The sequence below is a fragment of the Nerophis lumbriciformis genome, linkage group LG15, assembly GCF_033978685.3.
Source record: "Nerophis lumbriciformis linkage group LG15, RoL_Nlum_v2.1, whole genome shotgun sequence".
Taxonomy (NCBI): Eukaryota; Metazoa; Chordata; class Actinopteri; order Syngnathiformes; family Syngnathidae; genus Nerophis; species Nerophis lumbriciformis.
Window position 1 is genome coordinate 6,149,146 of NC_084562.2, and position 21,149 is coordinate 6,170,294.

Sequence of the window (21,149 nt, forward strand, 5' to 3'; positions counted from 1 at the left end):
TGGCTAGCTAGTTAAAATGGGATATTGTGATTTCACAAGACTGTCTTAGAAGTGATCATTTGAAAATGTTCAATTTGAAAAATGTGCACTTAAAGAAAATATAAAAAATAAAGTGTTGCATATTGATATTTATCTGTTTCTATATATATTTATTGTGAGAAATCATTAAGATGATCAGTGTTTCCACAAAGATAAATGTCATTAATTATTAATAATAACAGAGTTAAAGGTAAATTGAGCAAATTGGCTATTTCTGGGAATTTATTTAAGTGTGTATCAAACTGGTAGCCCTTCGCATTAATCAGTACGCAAGAAGTAGCTCTTGGTTTCAAAAAGGTTGGTGACCCCTGGTATAAACAATACAATAGAATGTAGTATTAGGGCGAAAGTCGTTTTATTAAGTCGTATAATAAAGTAGAGTATTTCCTTTCAGCTGTGTTTGGTCAAACACACCATCAGCAGCTTTTCCATATTTTCATGAATAAATGTCTGCTGGTTAGATATTATTTTAACATTCTTGGCTGGCGTTAGACTCATTCTGCTCCAGGATGGTGTAGAATTTTGGTGAATTGCTTCGCCAAATCTGCTCCATGCTCGGCCATATTTTTGAGTTGTTATTTTTTTATTCCATAAATATCACACACTTCTAATTCTCAGCACTGTCCTTCACACTCACTTTCTTACTTCCCATGGTTGGAAAACAAAGTTATGTCCATCTGGAGCTATAAGCTAATGCCAGCGATTAAGACCAAATGTTTTGGTCGTCTCACTGCCCTGACATTTGCTACGCCAACTAATGGCAGAGATGCTTGTAATTTTTAAATTTTTGCTTGCAACTTAAAGCATAAAAGAGAAAAATATTACTATTAGTAGTGTTATTGTTTATTTGAATATTTATTTTAGTCTTCTAGCCAAGCATTTGCCTTCTGGTCTGCAATGTGAAGGGTGACAAGCCTCTATGTTATTTGTAGTTTATTTGATAGAAACATTGCACAGTATGTATGTATATTGCACTGACCAGCTAATGCTCAAAGCTAATTGTCCCAGAGCCAAGGCAAAGTGGGTTAAAAACACATTTACAGATCAAATATAAAATAAAGATGGTGGGGGAAAACACCTTCAAAATAAGAGCACCAGCAGAAAGACAACAGTCCAATAGATGTACAAAATATGGAGACAGAACTTGTGACAACACACCCAATCATGCTTCAACCATTTTCTTTAATACTTACACTGAATAGCAAAGGGCCCAAGGTTAATCCTTGGGGTACCCCTACTGAGCTGTCTAAATGGGGAGGACATGGGGTGGGGTTACTGGGGGTGGTACTGGTACGGTGCACAACATCCATGGGTTTGATTATATTACGGTGTTGTCATTGTTTTTGCTTTGTTTTGGTGTACGTCATTGTTCTTTTATATACACTGATTACACAGTGAAGTACATATTCCGTACAATTGACCACTAAATGGTAACACCCGAATAAGTTTTTCAACTTGTTTAAGTCGGGGTCCACGTTAATCCATTCATGGTAATGTGTGTAATTTGTTGTGAGTTCATGCACTGTGTTGGTTTTGTTCTTTGAACAAGGTGATGTTCATGCGCGGTTCATTTTGTGCACCAGTAAAAAAAAAAAAACATATAACTTTTTCTTGAATTTGAAAAAAAAAAAAAAAAATTATTTTATTTTTCACTTAAGAAGGGTTCGGTGAATGCGCATATGAAACTGGTGGGGTTCGGTACCTCCAACAAGGTTAAGAACCACTGGTCTAAGCCTTGAATTAAATGCAAAGATCCTTACATGTATTGATACAACATGTCATCACTGGATACTTTTGCCCAGTATTTCCAGTCAAAGCATAGTAATGTTGTCACATAATAATGAACCAATAAGTGTTACAAATTGTATTTTTAAAAACAAAAATGTAGCATATTTAAATTATTTTTGGCCTGAATTATGTATTAAATTAAGTTGTATTTATTTATTTTATGTATTGCAGTGCAATATTGTTCTTACAATATATTTAGTTCAGTTAGATCATTCATTTCATTCATAAAAAAATCCAAGGAATGAAATAAAAATCAATCAACATAACATACGTAAAATATGAATGAAAAGGAGCAGAAAGAAGTTAAACACTTATATTATCTGCTCCCTAGTTTCAAAAATACAACAATTGACTTTCAATGTTGGCGACTACAAAGCCATATTTTTATTTTTACAAGATCTAAACCAATAATGAAGAAATAATTCTACTCCGTCATATGTTTTCATCATCATGATTTGTACATTTTTTAATACAGGAAGAGATTTAGATTGTTTTATTCTACTGTCAAGTTTGTTCCATAAACTAACACCTCTGATTTGAAATACTTATTTATTTTATCCGTGTTCTAAATCTCGATTTATTAAAGATCTCAGTTCCTTTCAGATTATGATTACCGTATTTTTTGGACTATAAGTCGCAGTTTTTTTCATAGTTTGGCCGGGGGTGCGACTTATACTCAGGAGCGACTTATGTGTGAAATTATTAACACATCAGCGTAAAATATCAAATAATATTATTTAGCTCATTCACGTAAGAGACTAGACGTATAAGATTTCATGGGATTTAGCGATTAGGAGTGACAGATTGTTTGGTAAACGTATAGCATGTTCTATATGTTATAGTTATTTGAATGACTCTTACCATAATATGTTACGTTAACATACCAGGCACGTTCTCAGTTGGTTATTTATGCGTCATATAACGTCGATTATTCAGCCTGTTGTTCACTATTCTTTATTTATTTTAAATTGCCTTTCAAATGTCTATTCTTGGTGTTGGCTTTTATCAAATAAATCTCCCCAAAAAATGCGACTTATACTCCAGTGCGACTTATATATGTTTTTTTCCTTCTTTATTATGCATTTTCGGCCGGTGCGACTTATACTCCGAAAAATATGGTACTTTCTCTTTTTACAAATCTGTTTTGAATGTTTTTTGGTATAATTGTTGCATGTGCTTTGTACATGATTTTTTATTATATTAAACTCTGCCAGTTCATGACATTTTAATAAGTTTAACTGTTTGAATATTGGGTTTGTGGGTTCCTTGGAGGCATTTCTACTTATGATTCTTACCGCTCTTTTCTGCAAAAGGAAGATTGGATTTAAAGGCCTACTGAAACCCACTACTACCGACCACGCAGTCTGATAGTTTATATATCAATGATGTAATCTTAACATTGCAACACATGCCAATAGCTTACTAAAGGGCAATTTTAAATTTTGCGCGAAATATCCTGCTGAAAACGTCTCGGTATGATGACGCCTGCGCGTGACGTCACGGATTGTAGAGGACATTTTGGGACAGCATGGTGGCCAGCTATTAAGTCGTCTGTTTTCATCGCAAAATTCCACAGTATTCTGGACATCTGTGTTGGTGAATCTTTTGCAATTTGTTCAATGAACAATGGAGACAGCAAAGAAGAAAGCTGTAGGTGGGAAGCGGTGTATTGCGCCCGACTGCAGCAACACAAACACAGCCGGTGTTTCATTGTTTACATTCCCGGAAGATGACAGTCAAGCTTTACCATTGGCCTGTGGAGAACTGGGACAACAGAGACTCTTACCAGGAGGACTTTGAGTCTGATGCGCAGACGCGGTACCGTGAGTACGCATGCAGCTGCGGCTTCCAAACATTTGATCGCTTGCCCGTACGTGCGTGCCGCTATGTGCATGTCACGTACGTAACTTTTGGGACTTTGGGGAAATATATGTGCTGTATGAACTTTGGGGAGGTGAACGGTACTTTGGGCTGTGGGATTGAGTGTGTTGTGCAGGTGTTTGAGTTGTATTGGCGGGTTATATGGACGGGAGGGGGGAGGTGTTTGTTATGCAGGATTAATTTGTGGCATATTAAATATAAGCCTGGTTGTGTTGTGGCTAATAGAGTATATATATGTCTTGTGTTCCAGCTGAATATCAGGTCCCACCCGCCTCTCACAGCATCTTCCCTATCTGAATCGCTCCCACTGCCCTCTAGTCCTTCACTCTCACTTTCCTCATCCACAAATCTTTCATCCTCGCTCAAATTAATGGGAAAATCGTCGCTTTTTCGGTCAGAATCGCTCTCGCTGCTGGTGGCAATGATTGTAAACAATGTGCAGATGTGAGGAGCTCCACAACCTGTGACGTCACGCACATATCGTCTGCTACTTCCGGTACAGGTAAGGCTTTTTTATCAGCGACCAAAAGTTGCAAACTTTATCGTCGATGTTCTCTACTAAATCCTTACAGCAAAAATATGGCAATATCGCGAAATGATCAAGTATGACACATAGAATGGACCTGCTATCCCCGTTTAAATAAGAAAATCGCATTTCAGTAGGCCTTTAAATATGTTTTACAGGCACTACCACACACTTCAATACAGTATGTTAGATATGGAACAATCAGCGTGTTATACAAAATATACAAAGCTTTTTAACTTACAAATTCATTCACTTTGTGTAAAATAGCAATTGTTTTAGATACTTAACCTTTGTATCATTTATATGTGATTTTCTTGACAAATGTTCATCAATCATAACACCCAAAAACTTGATCTCTTGTGTTCTTTGAATCTCAACTCCTTCGACATATGAGTCATCCACACTTTTCCTACTACTGCAAAACAAATCATAATTTTCCTTTTACCGTATTTTTCGGATTATAAGTCGCTCCGGAGTATAAATCACACCGACCGAAAATGCATGATAAAGAAGGAAAAAAGCATATATAAGTCGCACTGGAGTATAAGTCGCATTTTTTTCTTTCTGCTGCTCGATTGCTGTTTTCTGTTGCATATTTCACTACTTCCAGCTTGTAACCTGCAGTATATGATTTCCTTTTCGGTGCCATTTTTGTTCAGCCTTTCTCAGTTTTTATAAGTTACCACCAATGTTGAAATGATCAATTTTCATAGGTACGGAAGTAGTAGCAAGTAGCATCTTTTTTTTCACAATGCACTTCTGCCATGACCTGCCCCCGCCAAATTTTTATTGGTTGACGTGTGTGTGTGACGATTGCTGATATACGCCTAGTCTCTTACGTGAATGAGATAAATAATATTATTTGATATTCTACGGTAATGTGTTAATCATTTCACACATAAGTCGCTCCTGAGTATAAGTCGCACCCCCGGCCAAACTATGAAAAAGACTATGACTTATAATCCGAAAAATACGGTACTAGTTTAATAATCAATTTACATCAAACCATCTTTTAATTTTGATGAATTCCTTTTCAACCACCTCTTCAAGCACACCTGTGAAGTGAAAACCATTTCAGGCGACTGCCTCTTGAAGCTCATCGAGAGAATGCCAAGAGTGTGCGAAAAAGTAATCAGAGCAAAGGGTGGCTATTTTGAAGAAACTAGAATATAAAACATGTTTTCATTTATTTCACCTTTTTTTTGTTAAGTACCGTACATAACACTGAGGGTGGCCGTATAAACAACTTTAACAATGTTACAAATATGCGCCACACTGTCAACCCACACCAAACAAGAATGACAAAACACATTTCGGGAGAACATCCGCACCGTAACACAACATAAACACAACAGAACAAATACCCAGAACCCCTTGCAGCACTAACTCTTCCGGGACGCTACAATATACACCCCCCGCCACCTCCTACCCACCCTAAAACCCCGCCTCCCCCCCCAACCCCACCCGCCTCAACCTCCTCATGCTCTCTCAGGGAGAGCATGTCCCAAATTCCAAGCTGCTGTTTTGAGGCATGTTAAAAAAAATAATGCACTTTGTGACTTCAATAATAAATATGGCAGTGCCATGTTGGCACTTTTTTCCATAACTTGAGTTGATTTATTTTGGAAAACATTGTTATATTGTTTAATGCATCCATCGGGGCATCACAACAAAATTAGGCATAATAATGTGTAAATTCCACGACTGTATGTATATATCGGTATCGGTTGATATCGGATATCGGCAAAAAAGCCATTATCGGACATCTCTTGTTATTTCAGCTTTTTTTGTTAAGTACATAACTCCACATGTGTTCGTTCATTCATAGTTTGGATGCCTTCAGTGACAATCTACAATGTAAATAGTCATGAAAATAAAGAAAACGCATTGAATGGGGAGAAGGTGTGTCCAAACTTTTGGCCTGTACTGTATATTATTAATTAGATAAATAAAAATTTAAAATTTTTAGAAAAATGTAAAAAAAAAGAGTAAGTAGTTGAACATGAATTCCATTGCATGTTCATGCAAGACCCTCAAAATATGAGCTTGTTCTTGCCTACCAGAAAGTGACCCCCACATTCTCCATTGCCAGACATAACAGGAACTTGGGGGACATTTAGGGGTACTGGTGGGGCATTCGACCTTTGACCCTGGTCTTTTGAAGTGGTGAGAGAGAATCACAAGCAATTACGAGCAATGCAGAGAGTGTTCCCTTCACCGTTTAGCCCCCACTGTGTAAACAAGAGCTGAGAGTGTGTTTGGCAAGTGTGTGGGTGTTGGCTCCTTCAAGTTCATCAGCTCTGCTCCGCTTCCACCTTGTTTTGACGCTCACGGAGCACACGGGCATGTCCTGCGAGGTCTCGCGGGAGAAACAAGCAACTGGCTCGAGGAAACGGACAACCCAACACATTGGGCAAATATGTATACATGTATTATTGTGTCATGCTTATGCAACAGACACATAATAACATAATGGATAATTATTACATTGAATAACTTTAATTATTTGAATAACATATGTCCGTGTCATGTTTTGTTTAGTTAAAGACTCCCTTAGTTCTGTTTCAGCACCCCGAGGTTTGTGTTTTCTTGGTTGCCATGGGTGCTGATTATCTTCACCTGCCTCTGATTAGTGTTCGGGATGCTCACCTGCTCCCAGGCACTAATCAGAGAGCCATTTATTCCTGCTTTTCACCACACTCAGTCTGGCTGTCTTGTTTGCGCTATGGAAGAAGTTACGTTGGTATACTCTTTGATTCCTGGTTCTATGCTTAGCTTTCTCGTTAGCTTTTTCCTTAGCTTCCCATGTGTCAGGTTCAAACACTGATGACATCTACAAACCCCGTTTCCATATGAGTTGGGAAATTGTGCTAGATGTAAATATAAACGGAATACAATGATTTGCAAATCCTTTTCAACCCATATTCAATTAAATGCACTACAAAGACAAGATATTTGATGTTCAAACTCATGAACTTAATTTTTTTTTGCAAATAATCATTAACTTAGAATTTCATGGCTGCAACACGTGCCAAAGTAGTTGGGAAAGGGCATGTTCACCACTGTGTTACATGGCCTTTCTTTTTAACAACACTCAGTAAACGTTTGGGAACTGAGGAGACACATTTTTAAGCTTCTCAGGTGGAATTCTTTCCCATTCTTGCTTGATGTACAGCTTAAGTTGTTCAACAGTCCGGGGGTCTCCGTTGTGGTATTTTAGGCTTCATAATGTGCCACACATTTTCAATGGGAGACAGGTCTTGACTACAGGCAGGCCAGTCTAGTACCCGCACTCTTTTACTATGAAGCCACGTTGATGTAACACGTGGCTTGGCATTGTCTGGCTAAAATAAGCAGGGGCGTCCATGGTAACGTTGCTTGGATGGCAACATATGTTGCTCCAAAACCTGTATGTACCTTTCAGCATTAATGGCGCCTTCACAGATGTGTAAGTTACCCATGTATTGGCCACTAATACACCCCCATACCATCACAGATGCTGGCTTTTCAACTTTGCGCCTATAACAATCCGGATGGTTCTTTTCCTCTTTGGTCCGGAGGACACAACGTCCACAGTTTCCAAAAACAATTTGAAATGTGGACTCGTCAGACCACAAAAGACTTTTCCACTTTGTATCAGTCCATCTTAGATGACCTCAGGCCCAGCGAAGCCGACGGCGTTTCTGGGTGTTGTTGATAAACGGTTTTCGCCTTGAGTTTTAACTTGCACTTACAGATGTAGCGACCAACTGTAGTTACTGACAGTGGGTTTCTGAAGTGTTCCTGAGCCCATGTGGTGATATCCTTTACACACTGATGTCGCTTGTTGATGCAGTACAGCCTGAGGGATTGAAGGTCACGGGCTTAGCTGCTTACGTGCAGTGATTTCTCCAGATTCTCTGAACCCTTTGATGATATTACGGACCGTAGATGGTGAAATCCCTAAATTCCTTGCAATAGCTGGTTGAGAAAGGTTTTTCTTAAACTGTTCAACAATTTGCTCACGCATTTGTTGACAAAGTGGTGACCCTCGCCCCATTCGTGTTTGTGAATGACTGAGCATTTCATGGAATCTACTTTAATACCCAACCATGGCACCCACCTGTTCCCAATTTGCCTGCACACCTGTGGGATGTTCCACATAAGTGTTTGATGAGCATTTCTCAACTTTATCAGTATTTATTGCCACCTTTCCCAACTTCTTTGTCACGTGTTGCTGGCATCAAATTCTAAAGTTAATGATTATTTGCAACAAAAAAAAACTGTTTATCAGTTTGAACATCAAATATGTTGTCTTTGTAGCATATTCAACTGAATATGGGTTGAAACTGATTTGCAAATCATTGTATTCTGTTTATATTTACATCTAACACAATTTCCCAACTCATATGGAAACGGGGTTTGTAGAACAGACCCCAGGTGTATAATAAATGTATATATTAGTGGCATGCTGGCAAACAAAAACGAATACACGCCTTCCTACCCAGTTGGTGAAGAATTGCAGGATCCGAGGGTAAGCTTGGATGCATATTAAGAGGAAAGGAGAGAATTGCTGTAGCCTCACCTCAGGTTTCTGAGGATAATTCAGGCTATAGTAGAATGGCCTACTCATACAAGGAAGCTGTCTTCAGGTTTTGCTCATTTTCTGCGAATTCATTAAGATTGCCAAACCTCTGCTTAGGCCACTCATGCTTTCCGTTAGCTTAAGTCCCCTTTTGACTGTTTTTGCGCACTTTGACCCCTCTCTACCTTTTTTGTCACGGTAGATGCTTTCAACACCGGTGTTGGGGCCGTGCTTTCCCTAGAGGTCCACCTGAAACTAGATGCTGCACCCATGCACGTTCTTCGTTCGTCGGCTGATTCCGGCAGAGGCGAACTACGACGTCGGCAACCGGGAGCTCCTTGGCTGTCTTATTGGCCTTATAGGAATGGAAGCACTGGCTGGCGGACGCCACTCACCCTTTTAAGGCGTACACAAACCATAAGAACTTGGCATATACTGTATATGTCCAACCTGGTTTCTAACAGAGGGACAGAGTTTTCCTCAAACATGTGGAAGCAAGTGAGTATCCAATCACAAGTTGCGAAAACAGGAAATGGCACCGGAGCCATACGAGCCATAGAAAGCCACAAAAAACTCACCGGTACTCACAAAGAAGGAGAGCAACATGTTGATTAGGTGGCAGATATATATTTGCAAGGCCATTTTCAAGAAGGATACTTAAAGGCCTACTGAAACCCACTACTACCGACCACGCAGTCTGATAGTTTATATATCAATGATGAAATCTTAACATTGCAACACATGCAATTTTAAATTCCGCGCGAAATATCCTGCTGAAAACGTCTCGGTATGATGACGTCTGCGCGTGACGTCACGGATTGTAGAGGACATTTTGGGACATCATGGTGGCCAGCTATTAAGTCGTCTGTTTTCATCGCAAAATTCCACAGTATTCTGGACATCTGTGTTGGTGAATCTTTTGCAATTTGTTCAATGAACAATGGAGACAGCAAAGAAGAAAGCTGTAGGTGGGAAGCGGTGTATTGCGGCAGGTGTTGTGCCGGATAACGCACCCCCGCCGTAGAATGCACCCCCTGACTGTTGTGCCGGATAACACAGCCGGTGTTTCATTGTTTACATTCCCGGAAGATGACAGTCAAGCTTTACCATTGGCCTGTGGAGAACTGGGACAACAGAGACTCTTACCAGGAGGACTTTGAATTGGATACGCAGACGCGGTACCGTGAGTACGCATGCAGCGGCGGCTTCCAAACATTTGATCGCTTGCCCGTACGTGCGTGCCGCTATGTGTATGTCACGTACGTAACTTTGGGGACTTTGGGAAAATATATGTGCTGTATGAACTTTGGGGATGTGAACGGTACTTTGGGCTGTGGGATTGAGTGTGTTGTGCAGGTGTTTGAGTTGTATTGGCGGGTTATATGGACGGGAGGGGGGAGGTGTTTGTTATGCGGGATTCATTTGTGGCATATTAAATATAAGCCTGGTTGTGTTGTGGCTAATAGAGTATATATATGTCTTGTGTTTATTTACTGTTTTAGTCATTCCCAGCTGAATATCAGGTCCCACCCGCCTCTCACAGCATCTTCCCTATCTGAATCGCTCCCACTGCCCTCTAGTCCTTCACTCTCACTTTCCTCATCCACAAATCTTCCATCCTCGCTCAAAATAATGGGGAAATCGTCGCTTTCTCGGTCCGAATCGCTGTCGCTGCTGGTGACCATGATTGTAAACAATGTGAAGATGTGAGGAGCTCCACAACCGGTGACGTCACGCGCATATTGTCTGCTACTTCCGGTACAGGCAAGGCTTTTTTATCAGCGACCAAAAATTGCAAACTTTATCGTCGATGTTCTCTACTAAATCCTTTCAGCAAAAATATGGCAATATCGCAAAATGATCAAGTATGACACATAGAATAGACCTGCTATCCCCGTTTAAATAAGAAAATCGCATTTCAGTAGGCCTTTAACCTCTTAAGGCCCAAGCTGTTTGTTTACATGCTTTTTTATTTCTCTTTGTTATTTGGGCTTATTGGACCCTAATTAGAATAAAAACTAAAAATCATCTTTTGATATGATGCACTTAGTCCATAAGTACACAAATGTGTACTTCATGTGTAATGACATGCACATTTTTATTTTTACACTTTTTTTTTCCAAATTCCATTGTATGTTATACTCTTCTGACACCACCAGATGGCAGTATAAGTGTCCACATAAGCGGCATAAGACCCCAATTCAGTAGTGTACACAATTTTGGAAATAAGAGCTAAATGGTGCTGTCCACACATGTGGCCACTAAGGCCTTTAGAGGTTTTTAAGAGAAACTACATCTTGTGAGACGAGGTCGACCGACACCGTAAGCTATCCCGGCGGTGAAATGGTTTGCCCGCGACTTTCACACGAATCAACAGACTACGACCAACTACCGACTACGAGCAGTACCACTGGCTTATACGGCGTCGAATGGGTTCTACAAATTGTGAGTTCAAATATTTTATTTCTTAATTTTTTCATGTTTAATTTGTTTTGTACAGTTCTTTTGATTTTGACAGTACCTCATAAGATATGTTTTAATTGCTGAGAGGGTTTATTGAATGTTAAATGCACGGAAAAATAGACCCTTTTGTACAACGTTGAGGAGCTTCAATAGACAGTAGTGTGCAAGTGGGTTTCTGTATAGTATGTCCATGTGGTGACATAAATTACGGTATTTTGAGAGGTGAAGTCGGACTAAGTAGGACATCACTGAAGGCCTAGGTGAGAAACGCACGGCCCGCCACTGCTAGAGAAAGTGGGTCAACCAGGATTTGAAGGCGGCAATTTGATGAATTTGCCATCAGCGCCGCGCCTCTTGGTCTGCACACTTCCCTTGGGTCTAATACACCCACAACGTTTGGTATGTTCCGCCACGGACGTATCACCTTTCCACGCAGGGTACGGATTCCAACCTCCTTCCGCTTTCCCATTCCAGGAGCTGGAATCCCCCATGCCCTCTGTTGCAGCCCACCTCCGCCGCGCTCGCCGTGTCTGGCAAAAAGTGCAGCCTGCTACCAGAGATAGGCCAACCACCCCGTCTACATTCCTGGTCAGATTGTCTGGTTATGTTGTGCTTGCTTTTTTATGCTGTTTAGACATTTTTCATGATATCCACAATGCTCAGTGAGCAGGTTGTGTTATGTGTGACCGTGTGTGTTGACCTTTAGGTTAATTGCATATATTTTTTCAACATCATTAGGGAAGGTTGTTTGGATTGTGTCATATAAGTAGGGATGATGTTTGATAAGAAATTATCGAGTTCGAGCCCATTATCGAATCCTCTTATCGAACCGATTCCTTATCGATTCTCTTATCGAATCCAGTATATGGAAAAAAACACAATATTTGGTTTAACAAAAGCTCACTTTTATTTTATAAGAAACATGAATAAATAATAAATAAATAAATATTGACTGTCAACCCCCTAAAAAAATAAAAAATAAAAATATTGACTGTTGTTACCCAAAGTATATTAAGTGGGATTTTTCAGAAAAACAAATATATACAGTAACACAAAAACAACCTGTCTCTGTGTTTACTATAGGTAAATAGCCATGCCTTGAGGCGTTTTTTCCGGTCCATTATTTTTGCTGCTTGTGTGACATCACAGGGAATGACGTAGCTCAGTCATTAGACTGAGCTACGTCATTTCCTGTGATGTTCCACAGGGCATTTCTTGTGGGACGTGATTCGTTCCCAGGGATTCGAATAAAGAACCAACTCTTTTTCTTTACTATAGTGGCCTCGATAACGGGAACCGGTTCCCAAAAAGGTATACGAGTCCATGGAATCGGTTCTTTTCTTATCGAACGGTTCTTTTCTTATCGAACAACCGGGAGAACCGGTTTCGAACATCATCCCTACATATAAGTCAATGCTATACTATTATGTCAAGATCATTTTAAGGGTCATTGATCCGATTTACTCACAATGTCCACAAGATGGCAGCAAATATGTAGCATTCTCATACCGCCTGGTATTTAAAGGGGAACATTATCACCAGACCTATGTAAGCGTCAATATATACCTTGATGTTGCAGAAAAAAGACCATATATTTTTTTAACCAATTTCCGAACTCTAAATGGGTGAATTTTGGCGAATTAAACGCCTTTCTATTATTCGCTCTCGGAGCGATGACGTCACGTTGTGACGTCACATCGGGAAGCAATCCGCCATTTTCTCAAACACATTACAAACACCGAGTCAAATCAGCTCTGTTATTTTCCGTTTTTTTCGACTGTTTTCCGTACCTTGGAGACATCATGCCTCGTCGGTGTGTTGTCGGAGGGTGTAACAACACGAACAGGGACGGATTCAAGTTGCACCAGTGGCCCAAAGATGCGAAAGTGGCAAGAAATTGGACGTTTGTTCCGCACACTTTACCGACGAAAGCTATGCTACGACAGAGATGGCAAGAATGTGTGGATATCCTGCGAAACTCAAAGCAGATGCATTTCCAACTGGACTGGACAGATCAACTTTCAGGAAAAGAGAGCGGATGAGGGTATGTCTACAGAATATATTAATTGAGGAAAATTGGGCTGTCTGCACTCTCAAAGTGCATGTTGTTGCCAAATGTATTTCATATGCTGTAAACCTAGTTCATAGTTGTTAGTTTCCTTTAATGCCAAACAAACACATACCAATCGTTGGTTAGAAGGCGATCGCCGAATTCGTCCTCGCTTTCTCCCGTGTCGCTGGCTGTCGTGTCGTTTTCGTCGGTTTCGCTTGCATACGGTTCAAACCGATATGGCTCAATAGCTTCAGTTTCTTCTTCAATTTCGTTTTCGCTACCTGCCTCCACACTACAACCATCCGTTTCAATACATGTGTAATCTGTTGAATCGCTTAAGCCGCTGAAATCCGAGTCTGAATCCGAGCTAATGTCGCTATAGCTTGCTGTTCTTTCCGCCATGTTTGTTTGTATTGGCATCACTGTGTGACGTCACAGGAAAATGGACGGGTGTATATAACGATGGTTAAAATCAGGCACTTTGAAGCTTTTTTTAGGGATATTGCGTGATGGGTAAAATTTTGAAAAAAACTTCGAAAAATAAAATAAGCCACTGGGAACTGATTTTTAATGGTTTTAACCCTTCTGAAATTGTGATAATGTTCCCCTTTAAGATACATTTCTAAGCACTCGGCAGTCCGATGCTTTGTTTGCGGGCCAAAAGACACTGGCGGGCTGTTTGGACACCCCTAGTTTACATGCACCTGCTCACAGTTAACAGTTGGATGTGAGTGACTGATCAACCCCAAACAAGGTTTTATTTAGTTCCACAAGGCTACATTTTCCTTTACTAATGTAAAAAAATACAAATCCATCATTAAGCGACTGCAGTCATTAGTTATGCCAATGGCGCCACTGTCCACATGACTGCGGCCAGTCCAGGATCAGTAGGGACCGACTCAATCACACTGGGTTCCATTCCTCTTCCTTTGTTTTCATCCTGTTTCCTTCCTCGTCTTCTAAGATACCGTTCCACCGCGTGGAAGTCCAAACAATACAATACTGTGAAAGTAAACAAATTGTATGTAGGAATATCATATCTCAAATCCAGCAGGCCCTGGCTGGAGGGGATATTTCAGCAATCAACGCCAGGATGTGGGGCTTGAAGCACAAATGAAGGATGGCTCTCCAACGCATCATCTTTAGCTAGAAAAGAGTGAAATGACTACAATACTCCTGAACAACTAATTACAATAATTCCTGCAATAAAATGTTTATTTCATAATATGATAACAGTATATTACATGTATTTATTAATTAAAAATAGTAGAATGGACGTTTCACATGCTCAGTGGCCTGGTGGTTAGAGTGTCCGCCCTGACATTGGTAGGTCGTGAGTTCAAACCCCGGCCGAGTCATACCAAAGACTATAAAAATGGGACCCATTACCTCCCTGCTTGGCACTCTCCACTCTCCACTTGGAATTGGGGGTTAAATCACAGAAAATGATTCCCGGGCGCAGCCACCGCTGCTGCTCACTGCTCCCCTCACCTCCCAGGGGGGTGATCAAGGGTGATGGGTCAAATGCAGAGATTAATTTTGCCACACCTAGTGTGTGTGTGACAATCATGGGTACTTTAACTTTAACATACTGTAGCAAAGGCCTGTGAGAGTTTTGTTTGTATTGTATTTTATAGGATCGAGAAACTGTTTCTATTGGGCTTTGTACTTGTTTTTAAGTTGTTTTCATTGAAACATTTTATGCCTTATTTTGACCTATTACATGTTTTTATGTTAATATATATACAGTACAGGCCAAAAGTTTGGACACACCCTCTCATTCAATGGGTTTTCTTTATTTTCATGACTATTTACATTGTAGATTGTCACTGAAGGCATCAAAACTATGAATGAACACATGTGGAGTTATGTACTTAACAAAAAAAAGGTGAAATAACTGAAAACATGTTTTATATTCTAGTTTCTTCAAAATAGCCACCCTTTGCTCTGATAACTGCTTTGCACACTCTTGGCATTCTCTCGATGAGTTTCAAGAGGTAGTCACCTGAATGTGTTTTCACTTTACAGGTGTCATAGTTTTGATGCCTTCAGTGACAATCTACAATGTAAATAGTCATGAAATTAAAGAAAACGCATTGAAATGAGAAGGTGTGTCCAAACTTTTGGCCTTTACTGCATATAAGTCGGCATGCGACTGTGAATTGTTCTTGTTTGCGGATGACTCGGCCCTGCTGGTATCAGACAGGGACAAGTCACAGGTGGAGAAAATCCTCAGTGCTGAACTCTGTAGAACTTGCACCTGGCTCACTGACAAACCTACTCAGTGGCCTAGTGGTTAGAATGTCCGTCCTGAGATCGGTAGGTTGGGAGTTCAAACCCCGGCCGAGTCATACCAAAGACTATAAAAATGGGACCCATTACCTCCCTGCTTGGCACTCAGCATCAAGGGTTGGAATTGGGGGTTAAATCACCAAAATGATTCCCGGGCGCAGCCACCGCTGCTGCCCACTGCTCCCCTCACCTCCCAGGGGGTGATCAAGGGTGATGGGTCAAATGCAGAGAATAATCTCGCCACACCTAGTGTGTGTGTGACAATCATTGGTACTTTAACTTTTTACTTTTACTTTAACAAGCTATCCATACACTTGGGTAAAACGGAATCCATCCTGTTTGGGTCCCACATAAACCTTAAGAAAGTCAATGACTTCACTATAAAAGTGGGTGACATTGTTATCACCAGGAAGGATGAGGTCACCTACCTAGGTTCCATTCTAGAGGCTAATCTTTCCTGTGATAAAATGGCAACCAAGGTCATCAAAAAGGTCAACCAACGAACGAGATTTCTCTATAGAATCTCCTCTCTGGTCAACAAAAGCACCAAGAAGATTCTGGCGGGAACTCTCGTTCAACCCTTTTTTGATTACGCATGCACCTCCTGGTACCCTAGCACCTCCAAAACCCTCAAATCTAAACTCCAAACATCCCAGAACAAGCTAGTCAGATTACTTCTAGACCTCCACCCCAGATCCCACCTCACTCCTACCCACTTCTCCAAAGTGGGCTGGCTCGAAGGAGGACAGAGTAAAACAACTTGCACTGAGCCTAGTCCATAAAATCCGCTACACCTCCCTGATACCGAAGTACATGTCAAACTAGTTCCTTAATGTAAATGACCGCCATAACCACAACACCAGGGGGAGCTCCACTAACCACGTTAAACCCAGATTCCGATCTAACAAAGGTCTTAACTCATTCTCTTTCTATTCCACATCAATGTGGAATGCACTCCCAACAGGTATAAAAGAAAGGGCATCTCTATCCTCCTTCAAAACCGCAATAAAAGTACACCTTCAGGCAACTACAACCCTAAACTAACACCCTCCCCGGATTGTTAAGAATCAAATGTAGATACTTTTCTTATGCCTTCTGATCTCTCTCTCTCTCTCTATGTCCACTACTTGCTATACATATCCTACCAAGTCAGACCTACACTGTTTCAATATCCATTTCTCTGTTCTCAATTGTTGATGACTGATGATAACAACCAAACCTAACCCCCCCAAACCCCGAATTGTAAATAATGTAAATAATTCAATGTATGCACCCTGATGATTATCTTGTGTGATGACTGTATTATGATGATAGTATATATGATAGTATATATCTGTATCATGAATCAATTTAAGTTGAAAAACGTATTTGGGTGTTACCATTTAGTGGTCAATTGTACGGAATATGTACTTCACTGTGCAACTTACTAATAAAAGTCTCAATCAATCAATCAAGTAATTTATTTTTAATTGTGGTGTGTGACTGCTGCTGTTTTTGTTGTTCTCATAAGTATGTCGGTAACTTTGTTTTGCTACCCTCTTGGCCAAATCCTTCTTGGAAAAGAGATTTTAATCTCATTGAGTTTTTACCTGGTTAAATAAAGGATATTGATTGATTGATCGGTATATATTGTGGCCACCTGTTACCAACTTCTACTGTATGTATATTGAGTGTGTTATTACTGTCATTATCATTGTGTGTGACAGGAATATTTAACTACCGTATTTTCTGGACCGTAGGGCGCACCGGATTAAAAGGCACACTGCCGATGAGCGGGTCTATTCAGGTCTTTTTTCATACAAAAGGCGCATTGGATTATAGGGCACATTAAAGGAGTCATTATGATTTTTTTCTAAATGTAAAACACTTCCTTGTGATCTACATAACATGTAATGGTGGTTCTTTAGTCAAAATGTTGCATAGATTATGTTTTACAGATCATCTTCAAGTCGCTTTCTGACAGTCTCTTCAGGTCTTATTTACGTGGCTCACCTTTGACAGCGTCTTCTCCCCGTAATCTTTGTTGTAGCGGTGTAGCGTGCAAGGACGGGAGTGGAAGAAGTGTCAAAAGATGGCGCTAACTGTTTTAATGACATTCAGACTTTACTTCAATCAATAACGGAGCAGCCTCTTCTCATCCGTGGCTCACTAGTGCAACAACGCCGGAAATGTGTCCCGTGAAAAATCGTCCGACCGTAACTCTCTAATAACTAAAGTTCCTTAGGTGAATAATGTAAACCCACTACACCGGTATGTTTTTAGCGCTTCCATAGCAAGATATAAGTTACAACTTTAAGCTACTTTATATTAGAAATGACAACAACAGACGGTGAATGCCCCATAACAAGGAGATAGAGAAAAAGAAGAAGCTTATCGACTCTGGCATCGACCCGGACTACAGTGGTGGATGTGCGCACATTTTCAGGACTTATGCAGATCTCAAATACACATCAGAAGGTAAGAAAAGTTGGTTTTGCATAATATTGTGAAACAAAAACGCCAGATAATATGTCTGCTAACGGGTGCCATTTTGCGGTCCTTTTACACACACCATAGTAATACTTGTATCTCTGACTACGGTTGCCGTAATGGGCCGACAATCCATCAAGCGGTGCGGCTTCAAAGTCATACTAAAACATTTTGACAGATTTTTGAGTGCCGTGTGTAATGTTCTTTATTTGCAATGGAACATTTAAAGTTTTGGTGTTGTTTACTGGCGTCATATTGCAGTCTACACTTATCTCTTATGTGTGACTGGTCACACTTATCATTACACCATGTACCAAATAAAATTGCTTCGAGGTCGGTAAGCACAATCAGAATTATTCCGTACATTAGGTGCACCGGGTTATAAGGCGCACTGTCGATTTTTGAGAAAATGAAAGGATTTTAAATGCGCCTTATAGTCCGAAAAATACGGTAAACTGTTTTGAAAGCCACATCTCCAGAGAGCGAAGGACCGAGTGGCTGGGCTTCGCCCTTCATTATTAGTCTTATTTTGTGTATTCCGGAGAACCAGCGTCCTCTGCAGTAGACATTTGATTTTGGTCTATTTATTTTGTTGGAGTTACATTAGCGCTCTGCTGTTTTAAGGACATTCTGCAAAGAAGCTATTCAAAGATCATCTCTATGACTCTAGTGCAGGACTATTCAACAACACAATGAAGAGGGCCGCAGTGTCAAGAACTGAAGGGCTCAGGGGCCAGTTTTGTGATGAAGCCTACGTGCTGGGATTTCTACCATTGTTGCCGCTTGTCTGGATCAATGTGTCCGTCGCTTAAAAGGTCCGCCAGAAAACGATGACTCGAGGTAGAACATTTATACTTTGTCGTCCAGTCGTTGTTAAAAGTCAGATTTTTGCAGTTTATTTAGATTTTTTTCTAAGGTTGAATGAGTAGTCTTCTTCTACTCACCTCGCTGCTGCTTAACTGTGACACATATGCCTCGCTGTTGCCCCCTGCAGGGTGGCGGGAGTAATGCATACATGATCAACCCTAGTTTTAATGGTTTCATCAAGCCTATTTGGGCGATGTTTGGGGGGGCCACCAGTTAAATAGACCTACTCTAGTGTTTTTAAAAATGCAAAAAATGCTAATCTTTCACAAGTTTTTCGAAGTGATCTCGCGGGTCACGAGTTGAATAGCCCTAATGATGAAAAAGAGAAGTGGAACCTTGAAGAAAACCAAAAGACGTTTAGCCGATGACTATATACAGACTGCATTTGAAGTAAAGAAGCTACAGCAAAACCTTAGTTACATAAATCACATTACGGGAAAAAAAAAAAGTGTAACTGCTAAAAAGGAGAGGACTTAAAGGGGTGCCTGGTGTAATGCCTCAGTTATGCAAATCACAAGTTTGGACCCCAGTGTTGTATGTGTGCTAGCAAGGTTGAATTGTCAATGCAAGGATCTGCCAATGTGTTTACAGTGGTCCAACTTCCTCCATACAACAGGAGCACTCGAGTGTTTTTAGGAATTTGCAGCAAAAGAAAAGGAGCAGTATCGCCAGTCTCGGTTTATTCAAAGTGCAGTTATCAATCACAGTTTTGCGATAATTGCAATCAGATACAGTGACGTGCCTCACCTGCCATCATGGAAAGAAAAAAAATGTAAAAAGAAAAAAAATCTATTAAATTGTTATATGTATTCAGTGATTACACTATAAAGTTATTTTCCATTTAACTTCACCAATTTTAGATTATTTTTATTCAAAATCGCTGAATTTTCACATTTGCCGTTCAAATACTGAGAAGAGACGGTGCGGTGATCAGCAGCCAGTTGAGGCACGTCACTCAGTGCCTCAACATGGATTGCGCAATAACTCGGCTAACTGCTGGCCTGCTGTGCAGTGAGACCGTAAAGTTAAAGTTAAGTTAAAGTACCAATGATTGTCACACACACACGAGGTGTGGTGAAATTTGTCCTCTGCATTTGACCCATCCCCTTGATCAATCAATCAATCAATCAATCAATCAATGTTTATTTATATAGCCCTAAATCACAAGTGTCTCAAAGGGCTACACAAGCCACAACGACATCCTCGGTACAAAGCCCACATAAGGGCAAGGAAAAACTCACCCCAGTGGGACGTCGATGGGAGCAGTGGGCAGGTGAGGGGAGCAGTGGGCAGCAGCGGCGCCGCGCCCGGGAATCATTTTTGGTGATTTAACCCCCAATTCCAACCCTTGATGCTGAGTGCCAAGCAGGGAAGAATGCTGGTATGAGCTTTTAAACATAACCCGTTAACTGCTGCCAATCAAATGGTGAATAAGATACTCTTTAGGGTTCATATGTTTGTAAATCTGACTGTGATGAAGTCAGTGCCTCACCAGTCATGAACCTCACCGCACGTCACTGATCAGATAACAATACAAACAATCGGAAGTTTCCGTTTCGTTCCCGCTAGCTGTGTGAGAAAGCGTTTCTCCAAGCCTTGTGTACATAATGCCCACTGCTCGCCTAATAACATCATACATTAACTTGTGTTCACATTGCTTCAAGTTTTGAGAACGAAAGATAAAAAGGTTTACTGTCGCCGACATCTTGCATTGACGACATGCCGTTACATCAAACATGTATGCGGTAAAATTGCGTTGTACATTTCATGCATTATTATTACAGACTGAAGATAAATGAGATGTGTTTTCTCAAAAAAAAAAAACAACAGCCTGCATGAAAGGGCAGGATTTCCACAAATAAATATGTGTTTTTACCAGAAATCAGTGAATTTGCAAGTTCATAAAAGCTGAATCGCAAATATACAGGGATCCGCTATACCAGTGTTTCTTAACCATAGGGCTGGGTCCGCCAAAAAATATCTGTTTTTCAGCTGTGGTCCGCGTGGGCCGCAGCGGTACTCAGTTGTAATACACTTTTCCACCACTTGTGGCAGTAATGACAATATCAAACAAAGAAAAAGTTAGGCACTAAAGTCATAGTTTCTTAAGTGCAAGAAATATGACTAAAGTGGTGAAGTCATATTTTCATTTGCATTTAAATTGATGTAAAATAACATGATTATAATTATTATTTATTATTACTTAA